The 13,438-nt window shown below is 40.6% G+C and overlaps 1 protein-coding gene across 9 annotated transcripts in view; it reads right to left on the bottom strand.

The window, feature by feature from the left end:
* DVL1 (dishevelled segment polarity protein 1) overlaps positions 1–13,438 on the bottom strand; it is a 69,973-nt gene that overhangs the window by 55,111 nt on the left and 1,424 nt on the right. Inside the window, exon 1 of one of the 9 annotated variants that reach the window (XM_071766688.1) lies at positions 9,705–9,796. The exons of 7 other annotated variants lie outside the window; for them this stretch is intronic. The gene's annotated coding sequence lies outside the window, so the exon portion shown is untranslated. Of the gene's footprint in view, positions 1–9,704; positions 9,797–13,438 lie in introns of those variants that run through there. One more of the 9 variants, XM_071766689.1, reaches the window with a different exon arrangement.

Below are 13,438 nucleotides of genomic sequence, written 5' to 3'. Positions count from 1 at the left end.
TCAGGGTAAAGGATGGAGGTGCTCTGTCACTGAATTCCCAGGTGCTGGAAGCTGAACCACTCAAGCATTCAACATGCCCAGAATTATTTTCCAACTAGAAGCCCACCCAAAAGCCACCATCACTTAACCTTACCAGATCCCTAGGGTGATGAAAGTTCACAAGAATGTCCCACTTGTATACAGTTATAAAGCCATTTCCTGATTTGTATGACATTATTCCAAAGAAATCAAACATAGAGAGCTCTAATTATGACATTCAGTCTACTGCTGAGAGTTCACAGTGCCCCAGTTATTAACTGATATATTGTAAAGCTTGCCAGCTTGGAATCCAGAGACAAATCACCACTGCTATCGCTCTTAGAAACCCTAAAGGATAGAAGGAGCAATGAACAGTAAGACCCAAGGGTTTCCAGAACTATAAAAAAGAAGAAAGGTCTTATTTTGCTTAATTTGAATCAACACTTTTTATTGCAATGACTATGATAGACTCAAGGTTGTCAAAACCAATTGCATCCAGAAGCAATCACTGGAAGAAACCTTTAGTCAGTTTGCTAGGCTTGGCTAGATAATTATGTCATGAATTTGTTCTTGTATGCAGTATAACCTAGGCCACGGTCCCAGACCTTGAGCACAGAGCACAGAGAAGAATTATAACTTCCACTCACTTGTTTTCTATTATTTTCACTTTTATGTCATGTAATGGAAAAAAAACAAGATTCTTCCTTAGAAAGGACAGATGTGGTACATCTTAATGGAATCCTCTACTAATTTGTTTATGAAATGTACCTTCTTCAGAGTAAGGACTGTTTTATTACCAAGTGTTTACACTATCACCAAACATGATGCCCATCTTCACAAAAGACCTCTCTCTGCACAAACAAGTAACCCTGTTGTATTTTGTCTCTGCCACATTTTACAAATGTAAAGAGCAAATGCAATTTATGCAGCACCCCACAGGACAAGGCCAAGACAGACCAGCCAAAGCTGTCCCCACAAAAAGGGGAGATCTCTCCATCCAGGAGATCTCTCCTACAGCTCAGACACTGCCCTCCAACACCCACAAGCCCCTCCTGTCAGGAATGAAAATTTCAGTTCTTTTTGCACTGCCTGGTTTTAGTCACACAAACTCAAGTCAGCCTGGCACTACAAATACAAAGCTGCCCTGCAGCAAAGGATAAGTCACAGCAGCATTATCTTCAATTCACTGGCTTACTGTTAATTTGGTCTGAACAGGAGGGTGGGGGGAATGTCAGCAAAGACAAAAATAAGCAGATGACAAATTTGGTTATTACCTACACTGAATAAGACCTGTATTAAAAGAAGGTAAGGAAGGAGAGAAGTGAAAAGATGGATGTGAAAGAAGCAGGAGCTGGAACAGCAGGGCCAGTGTCACCACGAAATGCAACTCCTACTGTTTGAAAGACAGAAGAGGCAGGCTTTGTACCATTAACTATTTGATCACTCTACTTCAGATGCATCTCTCTGATATCACATGAGGAACAGGATTTCCATGTACCCTGTAGGTAATTCTTACAAGCAAGAGACCTGAAACAGCAATGAAAAGAACAAATACATCCACTCTGCACTGAAAATTTTTGTTATCTTCACTCAAAGTTGATCAGGACACACTGTGCAGGAGTCATGATCTTAATGCTCCAGCTGCACATCACACCAGCTCCAGGGCCATGACTTAGTTTACCTTTATTCCAAACACTCAAAGCTCTTTGGAAGGCACACTCTGTACCATTTCAGGATTAGTTCCTAGTACCTTGGAAGGCCAGTGAGGATTTTTCCACAGACTGAAATGAGGAACTTGTCAAGCATGTCTACAAGCATTGCACTTGCTCAACAATCTCTAATGACTCAGTATCCCCATGTTTCCCCATGACATCAGAAATCCAACCGCTCCCTTGAATTCAACAGTTTAACCAGCATCTCCAGTTGGAAACAACACAGTTGGTCCAGAGATTCCTTAAATATTCATGTTTGCTTGCAGCACCCATATCCTGCCATCACTTGCCACCATTGTGCAGCTTTCTTCCTCAGTATGAGCAAAATGTAATTAGTGTCAGACACTTCTCTGCATATTCTTTTTCAAGTAAAAACTCTGCCACGCATCCTCATTCCCTCCTCATCCGTGTACCAGGCAAGTCTCTGGGCTCGTTTAGTTTTGTTTCATTTACTGTTCTTTTTTTTTTTTCCCCCACTTTGGGTCTACAGGTCACAAACTACAACTGGAAATTAACATATTTTAAAAGCAGCTCCTAGAAATCTTGCAAAGCCACTCTTTTAGGAATCCCATTCTTTCTGCATCAACAAATTATTTTATTTATATAATTATAAGAATTCAACCACAATAGTAAGTTCAATGGAAAATATTACGTGGGCACAGAAGGAACAATCACTGAAGCTGGTCACTGCAAAGAACTTGTACTACAATACCTGCCAAAAAGCAGTGGGCAGGGAGGGGAGAAAGAACCTCTCTGCAACTCAGCAAAACAAAAGGAAAGAGCAATCTGATAAGATACCACGCAGCAGACAGACACACCCTCCATCCCAATCAGAAATTCTTATCCTGATAAGGCATGCATGGTCTTAACCAATGATACTACTGCCAAAAAAAAAAAAAAAAAAAAAAAAAAAAAAGAAAAGAAAAACCTGAGAATATTGATCCTCACTGCCCCTGCTTGATAAAAAAAGAGCCAGAGTACTTTTCAAAAAGATGTTATCTTCTTCAGAAGTGACCAAACATAAAGAAAAAACAATAGCCAAATGATCCAGATCAAGACAGCAGCATAAAGTGAAGGAGTTCTCTTAATATCCTCAAGCACTCTGATCCAAAACTAAGCAGAGAATATTATGTGTTGTGTGCTTTGAACATCCTCCCAAATGACTGTCAAGTTTTGTCTTACCATGGCCACTGTAATACCAAAATATGATCCTTATTGCCTCAGTTAGTTACATTTCTCCTGGAAATAAACCACAACAGAATCATAGGGCAACTATTTAGGTCGTTCCTTCCTCAAGCACTGTAAATTCCTCTGTATTTGCTCAGCAGCTTGTCTCAAGTGATTAAACTCTAGGGCAGAAACCAGAGGACAGGCCTCCAGTCATCTTCTCTGAGAACTGGCACCCTGAAACAGCATCAGCAAAATCACCAGTGACATCCTCCCCCTTCCCCAACACGCTCATTAAGCCAGGAGTTGGTGCTTAATTACTTTAGAAAATGCCATCCTAATGGCAGGCCAATCCAAATGTGCTTTGCTGGAAGGCAGGCAGCAATCAGAAGGAAAAAGCAAAGCCTACGTATCAAAGCTTCTCCTGCACTTATGATGTGCACTTAAAATCTCTTGGTTCTGATGCTGCAGTAGAGCTCCAGGATAACAGAAGATCCAGAGAACTGAAGGTTCTTACCCTATCTCCATCCACCTCACCAGTGATGCTCACCATGTAAGAACTCATCCATCTGCACTGGTGGAGCTGACAGGAGAAACCTGGCTCAAGCACAGACATCCTTTTTCCTGAAGTCAGCACAAGACTGTACTTCTGAAATAGAGTTCTCAGTACCCAACTCCCTGATCTGCACTAAATCGAAAACTCAGTTCCAAAAAGTCAGCTGCAATGAACTAGTCATGACCAATCATTTCTGCCTTAAACACAGGGATTCTCAGCAGTCCATTTGGTATTTTCTTGCAATTAAAAGCTTCCAAATCTAGCATCATTTCTACACTATATATATTTATACTCTAATCCTAGGGTCTTAGTCTGTGGAGGATCTCAAACGGTTTTCAGAACATCTGCAGTCCCACAAAAGGGAACCTATGGAAGCAATTCCATCCAAACAGCTTTTGGTATCCAAGAAAACCCAGACCAATGTATTGGTCGGAAGAGTTTGTCCCAGGGCCCAACAGAATTAAGAATTAAAGGGTCTGAATCAGGCTCCTTTTGTGAACTATGAGCAAGGCAAACAGTAATGATCACCTGCATAAACACCTTACTAGATATGAATGGATTTGCTTTTGAGATTTCAGTTAAATAATAAGCAGTATTTTCACTATATTATGTTCTAACACAAACCCAAGTGCAGAGGACAAAGCAATCAGATCAAAATTTCTGCAAAAATAAAGATGAATCCAGATACATTCTTCTACCATGTAGGAACAAGGATGACTGAAAAATGGCTTTTGCATTTTTATACGATAATGTAATTCTGCCAGAAAAGGCAACTACCTATCCACAAACAGAAGTTTTGGGCAAAGTGGCATTTTTTACCTCGAGATTATCATCATGTTCGGAAAAAGAAGCAAAATATCTGGATGCATCTCTTAGATTTGCAGATTTTCTGAAGAGAAAACATGACCTCTTCTTCTTTTTCCCCCAGAAGATCACCTATCTGCCAATTTTTGGAGGGTGTGTAAGGACAGGAATTTTCTGTTTTGTATACTCTCAAATTAAAAGAGGGTCAGAAAACAGTAGGATCTGCCATGAGCTCAGAGGGGAATAAAAAGATATCAGATGTTACTACCAACAGATGCAAATTCCTTCAGAATATCTTCTATAAATTTGCCTTTTTTAATACATTTTTAGATCAAGTAAATCACAGCGAGAAAATATCTTCCAAAATATTTGAACTGGCAGTTGATGGATTTCATCTAGTGCAGTTCTGTAGCATGAAGCAGATTTCATCATGTTTGAAGCTAGCCTAAGGCAAGTCTGTATCACAGCATTGTAGAATGCAGAAGACACACATTCATGCTAACACAGGACTGATTCTTCTTCAGTTCTGTTTTTCACAAGGTCCATTACATCAGAGAAAGGACCACAATTCCAGAGAGTGCTTACCTGGTACCACTTCAAGACCCTCCTCACAGTTTTGGGCAATAAAGGTATATGCTTACAGAACTGAAGATCATGACAGACCAAGCCTTTTTCTATTGACAAAGGACATTTTTACAACTTTCATGCATTCTACTGTCAGCAACATGCTCTTAACCAGACATTTTAAAATTACTATTAGGCTTCCAACTGTTACATTAGCTTTGTGAGCTAAACTAACAATGCAGACCAATTTAAAAGCAACACTGCCTGCATTCACTGCTAAATCTTTGAACCAAAGAAAAATAAGGCAAAAAACCCCCACACACCCTGACTTGGATAAGCAAGGCAAGACTATTTCTAAACAGTAACACTGAAATCTTCAGGAATGGCTTTCCTCTAACTTAACTGGAAGTCGAGTTAGACCTACCCTAAATGATTATGAAAAAACAACATTTTGCTGGGACAAGAAAAACAGATGAGTTTAATCATCTGCCCAGATTCAGCACCCCAACCAAGTGAATAAAAGCAAGCACAGATTAAGCAAACAGTAGGACTGATATTAGAGATTGTTGGGAATGCTTTACTCCCCAGTCCACCTACTCAGTGTATCTGGTTTGAAAACAGTTCTTTGGACCTGGGGTTGCATATACTACATCTTGCAAAATTCTTAACAAGTAATTGTGCTTAAGCTGAATTTACACGTCTTTCTCATCATCTTGAGGGAATTTAAAATGCTGGCTACTGAATACCACAGTGTTCTGACATTTACTCAAGACTACCAGAAAAGAAGATCAGTCTGCAGATCACACAAGCATCCACTGCAGTCCTACCTTAATTACTGCCATTTGATAATGTAAAGCACATAAAGTAGACATTTAGCAAAAGATGAGGCACCTGTTTTCTTCAGAAATCACACAGCCAAAGAAAAGAGGCAATCCTGGATGTCATAAGTAATCAGCCATGAAGCTGCATCAGAAAAAGTTTTTCCTCAGTGCAATGTAGTAGTTTACAGACTTCAGCTTTAGTCACCTACATGGAAATCCTTATTCAAAAAAAATGCAAACAACGGAGTAAATAGAGTACAACCACGAGGCATGAACAAGCTTTTTAGAAAAACTACCATAGGAGCAAGTAATATTAATCTGTGCCAATTCAGAGTAGTGACCTTGTCTATCAGAGGCCATTCACCTCACCTCCATTATTCTGTACAGTCAAGATATCCAAAACATTCAAACAAAGGATCTGCAACAGCACAGCTTGCTCCTTACACAACAGGCTGAGTCCCACCACTGCGAGGGCAAAGCTAGATTTCATGGAACAAAAGATAAATTAAGCCAGTCTGTAGCAGCTTGTGTCACTCAAAGGACACTGCCACTTTTTTGAGTCCTCTCAATTTCTCTTGAAGTGTTTCAGCCGATAGTGTTCAGCTGCTTCTGTTAGAGTAGACATCAAAACAAGAGAAACAGAAGTTGCTTGCTCAGCTCAGGGTTACCTGGTGGGCAGAAGAAGGACAAAGGCTGGTTTCACCTAAAGGACTCACAGAAGAGATGGCCAAGTCACACAGTAATACCAAGCCATCATCCCTTTCCCAGATAGACTGGAAATAAGAATAAAACTCTTCTAGACACTGCCTTTACCCAGTAAGCTTAACACTTGCTGCTTTCCCTCTTCTCCCTTTCACTTAAAAGGGTTGCTCCTTGAGAGGAAGGCAAAAAATCTCCTGTTGATCATACCAAGCCCAACAACAACATAGCTAAATACACAGGAACCCAAGCTGTTATGGAAAAAAGAGAAAAAGGAAGTAACCTTAATTATCAAGACACCCATATTGAAACACACTGTGATTCCTGAAGAAGATACAGACCAGAAGAACAGGGAGAAAATTTTAACAGTGATGCCATAGGCAGAAAAATCACTACCTGTGCTTCATAAACAGCACCTTGTCAACCTTTCCACCTAACATTGTGACACAATAGTTGAAATAAATGCTCCTGAACCTACCAGGCTGCATTTCAAGCTGAATCTCAAAGGCAAGCAGGAACAAGGCTATTTTCAAAATGCCAGACTGGTGCTCGGAGGCAAGCAGAATCCTAGTGAAGGGAGCCTGCTGCCCTCATCAAAAATATACCACAGAAATCTTTACAGGCTTTAATACTGTACATAAATTAATTCCTTAATTCAAAATCTTAATCTATTCCACTGCTATTTATGGTTGGTTTCAAAGGGCTGAATGTGGATCTCCCTCTGGTGCATCTGGATCTCCTCCTGGTTGCCTCTTCACCCTCCTGTGGCAGGCTAGAATGGTGATATTTCAAAAATTATTATTAAATAAATCTCATTTAATTCAACCTACTTCACAGGCAAATTTTAATTACAGATACAGCCAGCCCATAAATAAGTTGCTGAACTTGAATCCTATAGGGATGGTTAATGTTTCCAACAGCTGTACAGTCTGTGTGTGTATTCTTAAGCCAAAACAAGTCTACCTGAGAACTGGAAAAAAGAAAAACAAAACTGTGCATATACTCCATGGAGGTGTTCATTAAACGAACAGTAGTAAACTTGTTTTTCTAACTTGTCCCACTGCAGATGACTAGCCACAGGAAGCAGACCAAACCTGATGTATCCCTTTAGCATGTTTTCATAGCATTAGCTTTTAATAAATATAACATACTCCACCCTCAGTGCAGAGCAGTCCTCAGGTTCTAGCAGAAAAAGTGGTTGTTTTAAATATTTAGATTACATTACAGTTGGGAGGTTAAAATAAGCAGTGACTTGTGCTGTAGACAGCTATCAGAATCAGCTTGGCAAAATATGTGTAAGTTAACCTAGTGTGGTTACAAAGTATGAGTTCTGAGGTCTGTTAGGCTGGTGTTCTTCTACATATTTTTATTATTTGTACTACAATAGTGCTTTCTGATGTCAGCAAACAGAAAAGCACCAAGGTGTAAATGCTGTGTAAACATGAGCACTCAGAGGCATGATCTCCAGAAAATTTATAAATTTCAGCAGAAAAAATGGGGAAAAGCTAGGAGAAATAAAGGCTATTCTCAGTTCAGCACTACACTTTAGTGTCTCCAAGTATTTTGCTGCCTCCAAGCCTAAATCTGTGCCTGAATATAATTTTCCATTTCCCAAGTCTCAGTTCAGTTTCTTCCACTAGGTAATGGCACCTCAATTTTCTGCAGGTATTAATGAAATCTCCCTTCCATTTTTGAGAATTCTCCTTTCCCCTGAAGGCTGCTGTGTGGCTACTGTTGATCCAGACACTCAGGCCTAGGGCCTGCACTTAGTAGTCCCTATTTTCAGAATATTACTCCAGATTTATTTGATTGAATCAAGCTGAAACTTGGCCTTCACTTTTGAGCTCCTCCATCAACAGCAGACCAAGACCTCCACAAGGTTTACAGCACTTAAGTGTGCAAACAAACCATGCAGAGTGGAATGCAAGCTGGAAAGAACCATGACCAACCCACTGAACCACAGTCAGTCACCATATCCAGCTTTATCAGCTTGCTCAAAGAACCAATAATAATCTTCTCAATTCAACCTGCTTAACCATCCATAGGGTTTTTGAGGAAAACCTTCATTAAAAAGTGTTCTCCTTGCACTGCACTCACTGTGAGTTACACGTTCAGACCAGTATTGTTCATGTGACAGGACAGTTCAGCTGGAAACCAGCTCAAAATTCAATGCATTTCAAGAGAAAGACTCTTAGTGACTTCATCAGGCTTTGGATCAGTCCCAAACAGAGCTTCAGTGCTGCCACATGTAGCCTCTCAAGGCAAAGCTGGAAGCAGCAGAAGAGAGACATGAATCTCAGCCATGGGCTGGGAGATGCTTTGCATTCACTTTCCTGGTCAGCTCTGCTTGTTCACATCACAAGAAGCAGCTGTGCCAGGGTGACCTGAAGACAGCTTTGGCTGTTGGGCAATCATTCCTTTCTAGCCTACAGACGGGCAAACCTGGCTAAAAAGGTCACAGGACTAAAAAAAAAAAAACCACAAATCTTTAAAAGAAAACCCATTTGCTGCTCCATCTGTTCAGCCATGCTTGCTAGCCAGAAAGACAATTTCAGTACACATGCCATGGGCATTTGCAGAGATCTGTATGGGAAATTATGTGGTTGCATTACCAGCTGAAGCCCCAACACTTTTTCACCTTTAGAACAAGTAAAATGCAGTCTAACTGTATCTTAGCTCTTTGAATACCTACTAACTGATGAAGCAGCCTGAAATAACAAGAGAAAATCCAGAGAGTAAAGGTGGAAAGGACAGAAATCTGCAGGAAACATCCTTCCATTACCTCCACCTTCATGGTACTATTTCCTTACTCATTCTCCCCTCCTAACAACACCCTGTTCCCTCAGTAACACTTTGGGTAGAAGAGACTAAACAGGGAGGAGACACAGATGCATGTGAGAAAAGCAAGCACAGATGGAGATTCTACATGGTTGCTTTGTAAAGATATTCTTGTTTCTATTTCAAGGCTAAAACTTACACCTCTTCTTACCTGCCCATCAACTATAACCATAACATGGACATTGTCTTGAATTCTGACTGCTCTCTAGACCCTCACATCCAGCCTATATTTAGGTCTTGCAATTTGTGTAGTGTTTCTTAAATTTTCATTTATGCAGCTAAATTTCTTGCCAGAGTTTTGATCCCAGTAGTTACCTCAACATCCCCTTGCCTAGTTCTGATCCACACAGCTTCACTCTGCGGGCATCAATCCTTGTCACAGAGCTACAAAAGATCCTTTTCCTAAACTGTTATTTTTAGCACATGCCCCCTATGCACAGGAGCTTACCAAGCTCTGTATTTCCTATTGCAAATATGAATCACTTGCCTTCATTTTATTCTGTTTCAAAGAAGACAAACTCCTACCTGTAACTGACCTACATCAGCCTCTGTCACCTGCTTGTTCAGTTTTCAAACTCCAAGTATGGAGGTAGGCATCTTTTCCTGGTGCTCTTTAGCCTTGAGGGGATCTCCTTAAAAACACCAGCAAAAATACTTCATTAAAATCTTTGTTACAATAACTACCTTAGAAAAGACAAAAACACACACACAAAAACCCCCCAAACCAACCCAAAACTATGCTCTTAACTACCCTTGCTACTACAGAGCACAAAAAAGATGTCCAGTGTCCAAATGGCACTTGTAGCATCAATTGTCTCATTGATAAATAGGCAACTCCCACTTTCATTTCTTCCAATGAAAATTATTCTGAAGGTGGGTTTTCTTAGTATCTTGTCTCTAAATGCTTTCCCAATTATGACATTATTCTGCATTGCCACAGCTAGGCAGCTGTCAATTAGGACACCTGCTTCTCAGTTAGGGAAGAGCTTCTCCTCTTGGGGCAAAGGTGAAAATAGGACTGGGACCTTGCCTCCATGAGGAAAAATACATAACAGTGATTCTCATGCTCCTCTTCTAACAAAATTTGCCCCATTCAACTCATCATCCCAATCCCAAACTGGATTCTTACTGCTTTAAATCACAACAACTCGCTAGTTGTCAACACACCAAGCACCAAGAAAATCAATTTCTGCACAAAAAAGCCTAAGAGTCTAATTTAAAAGGAAGTTATTTTGCTGATACTAAAGGAATGCCTAAAAAAGCCACTCCCCAAAGTACTCCCTAAAGAAGCATAATCAAAATAGTATTAGTTCACACAATGGAAAGAATGAGGACTTGAACCTCACCCAGAAAGATGGCAGAACAGACACACTCTGGTATTTGATGGACAAGGATTGCAGTGCTTCAGACTGGCTTCTTCTGCCTACCCCCAGCACTGGAAGACACAGCAGCCCCAGACCAGAGCAAAGGAGGCCAGGACAGCCCAGGAGTGTCTTTCTCAGCATGAGCTCGTGCCCAAATCACATATTTAAGATGGTTCAGTTCTTCCTATGAGTCTCTCCAACAATTATCTAGCAGTGTAGCACCCTACACTGACCAGAGAGCAAACAGGAGCAAGGAGACTCAGAGTAGGGTGTTCTAGAGCAAAATTAAAACACAGAACTTAAGGGAATGCCTGGATAACATACATGTATAATTTTGTATTTCTGAGAGTTAGCAATAGTGTTGTACAATAAAAGCTCTGGAAATACCAAATATTTAAGAGCAGACAGATAGGAATTCCTCTTACAGGATCTGTCACACAGATTTCTTGTGAATCATTTGGATCCCACGCAGTTTATGCAGCTGTCAGAGTTTCAGTCGTGAGGGCCCAGGCACCACAAACTCCAACTTTATTTTTAGATGTATTCATTATTTCCCATTTTTCAATCATCAAAGAACCAACCAAATTGAATTGTACATTACTGCAAGGATGTGTGTGGCTGTAACCTTAGAACCACCAATGTCAGTGATCAGAAGTGACCTCTGAATCAGGCATTGCAAGCAGCTGAGCAAAGCCATGACACAGCTCCTTGTCTATAAAAGAGGTACCACAGGCATCACCTTTTCTAAACTTCATTGCTGGTGGGCACCATCCCATTAATAAGTCTGATCCTGCAATGTCCCTGTTTAATGTCCCACCAACCACAATAAAAACAGAAACTACAAAACTCTTCCAAGGGTTGAGTTGTAAAGTCAGAACACAGTTATAGACATCCTGCATCTTAAAACCAACATGATGGAGTCAGCTGGAAGGCCTGGGCTTTCCAGATGAGGACAGGCCCATCCCATCAAGAGTCAGTGCAGTAGTCACCCCCTAGAAGAAAGCAACACAGGAAAAAGAGGTTTTGTGTCAAAGTAACACTGCCAGGAAAATCAAGATGAAGGTTCCATATTTTATCTGTTTTCCACAGGTCTAGTGACAGTGGAACATTAAGGCTTCAAGGCAAAGCAGTAGATTAAACTGCTACTGAAGTTCAGACAGAAATATGCCACTCCTACACCTTTTTTCTCCCGCACCTTTCCAGAGGCAAAGCCGAAAGCAGGCTGGGAGCTTAGCACAGGTACACAAAACACCTAACTGCTCCACAACAGCTCCATGTCCCCAAACCAACTCCATTCCAGTCCTCAGCAACTCTATCTTTCACAGTTGGAAGCAATTCAGCACATCCACTGGTGAACACAATTATTTATTACATTATTTCAGGATCCAGGAAAGGCTGGGCCTTAATTACAACAACATGTGCAGGACTGCAGAGTCAGTTCCCAATCACTGACTTCTCCAGGAGGCTCCACTTCTCCAGGAAACCATTTGCTCTCCTCAGACAACGAGTACTTTTCACTCACCACTCCAAATCACAGCTTCACACAACACAAGGAGCGCAGGACTGGAACTGCAGAACACCACACTGGAAACAGAAACGTTGTTGCAGTTGAAGCCTAAGTACCACTTGCAGAAGACAAAGAAAAGAATTTCTTTGGAGGGCATTTTCAGGAGCATAAAGGAGAAACCAGATACACAGTTTTGCTATGGTTGGTGGCAACTGCATCTCTAATTACCTAATCAAAACACAATTAAAAAAAAAATCAGTTTGAAGACAAGATGATGAAAAAAAGCCTGGATTACTATTAACATTTGCTACAACAGCCAAGATTCATTAATTTTCTTCTAATTCCCAACTTTTCACAAGTATTGAGGATTCAGAGACAAGCAAAAATGTGGTTGACAAACAACAAAAGCAAACAAAAATCTGACTGACAGATTTTTGGCTTGCAAGAGGCACTACCCATAGAGTTACTTCAAGCTGCCTCAAGACAATGGATTGCCACCCTAACACACTGGGGAGTTATATTTGAGACTGTTGTTTAAGTATGAGAGACAGAATTTACAGGTTTTAATCCTCATCATCCCCTTGCAGCCCTTCATCTCCCATCACCACAATTTCCAAGGCAGTACAAGAACAATTTTCACCCCGGTTTCAAGACTTATAATAAAAGAAACCTCTGCAGGCTTTTCATGACTAATTCTGTTACCTGGTGAAAGATCAAGAACAGCCCAAACGTGTTAGAGATCTTCCCAGTGTGCTGAACATGCCTCAGCACAGTTTACATTCTCTAGCACTCCATTTCTGCAGCAGTGGGAATGAATGCATATGCTGTCTCAACAAACTCAACATCCCCTATTGAGGTTGCACCACATAAACTTAGAGCTTGGATTTATATGACAACTGCAGGGTACATGTCCCTGTCACTTGAGGGTGCAGGAGAAAAATTTATGAGCAGACAATTTCAAAGACCTTATTTTTAAAACAAACAGCTTGTACAGTTGTTTCCCAAAAAAATGTTTTCACAATCCAGCAAAACAAGAAGTTAATACAGGAGCACTCCTACAGCAAGATGCCAACACTAACAACTCACCACATAAGAAATCCGTGTCAACAAACAATATCCACATTCCACCATGGATTAAAAAAAAATTAACATAAAAGGCTTCAGGTCTCAGTGATAAGAAAGAGGCTCTACAACATGTAAAAGGATGCTTGGGATAATATATATCTCATCAAACAGAAAATTCACACCTCAGCCACAGCCTTATTTCAGTCAGGTCCATATTAGCTTCCCACAAACCTGCTCTCTTTTTTTTTTTTTGCTGGCATTTAAATATGTAAAATTGTCTTGCCAGTGACAGATGGGAGTACAAAGAGAAGCGATTTGCTACA

This window comes from Heliangelus exortis, chromosome 23 (assembly GCF_036169615.1).
Source record: "Heliangelus exortis chromosome 23, bHelExo1.hap1, whole genome shotgun sequence".
Lineage (NCBI taxonomy): Eukaryota > Metazoa > Chordata > Aves > Apodiformes > Trochilidae > Heliangelus > Heliangelus exortis.
This window is presented reverse-complemented; position numbering and strand designations above follow the sequence as displayed.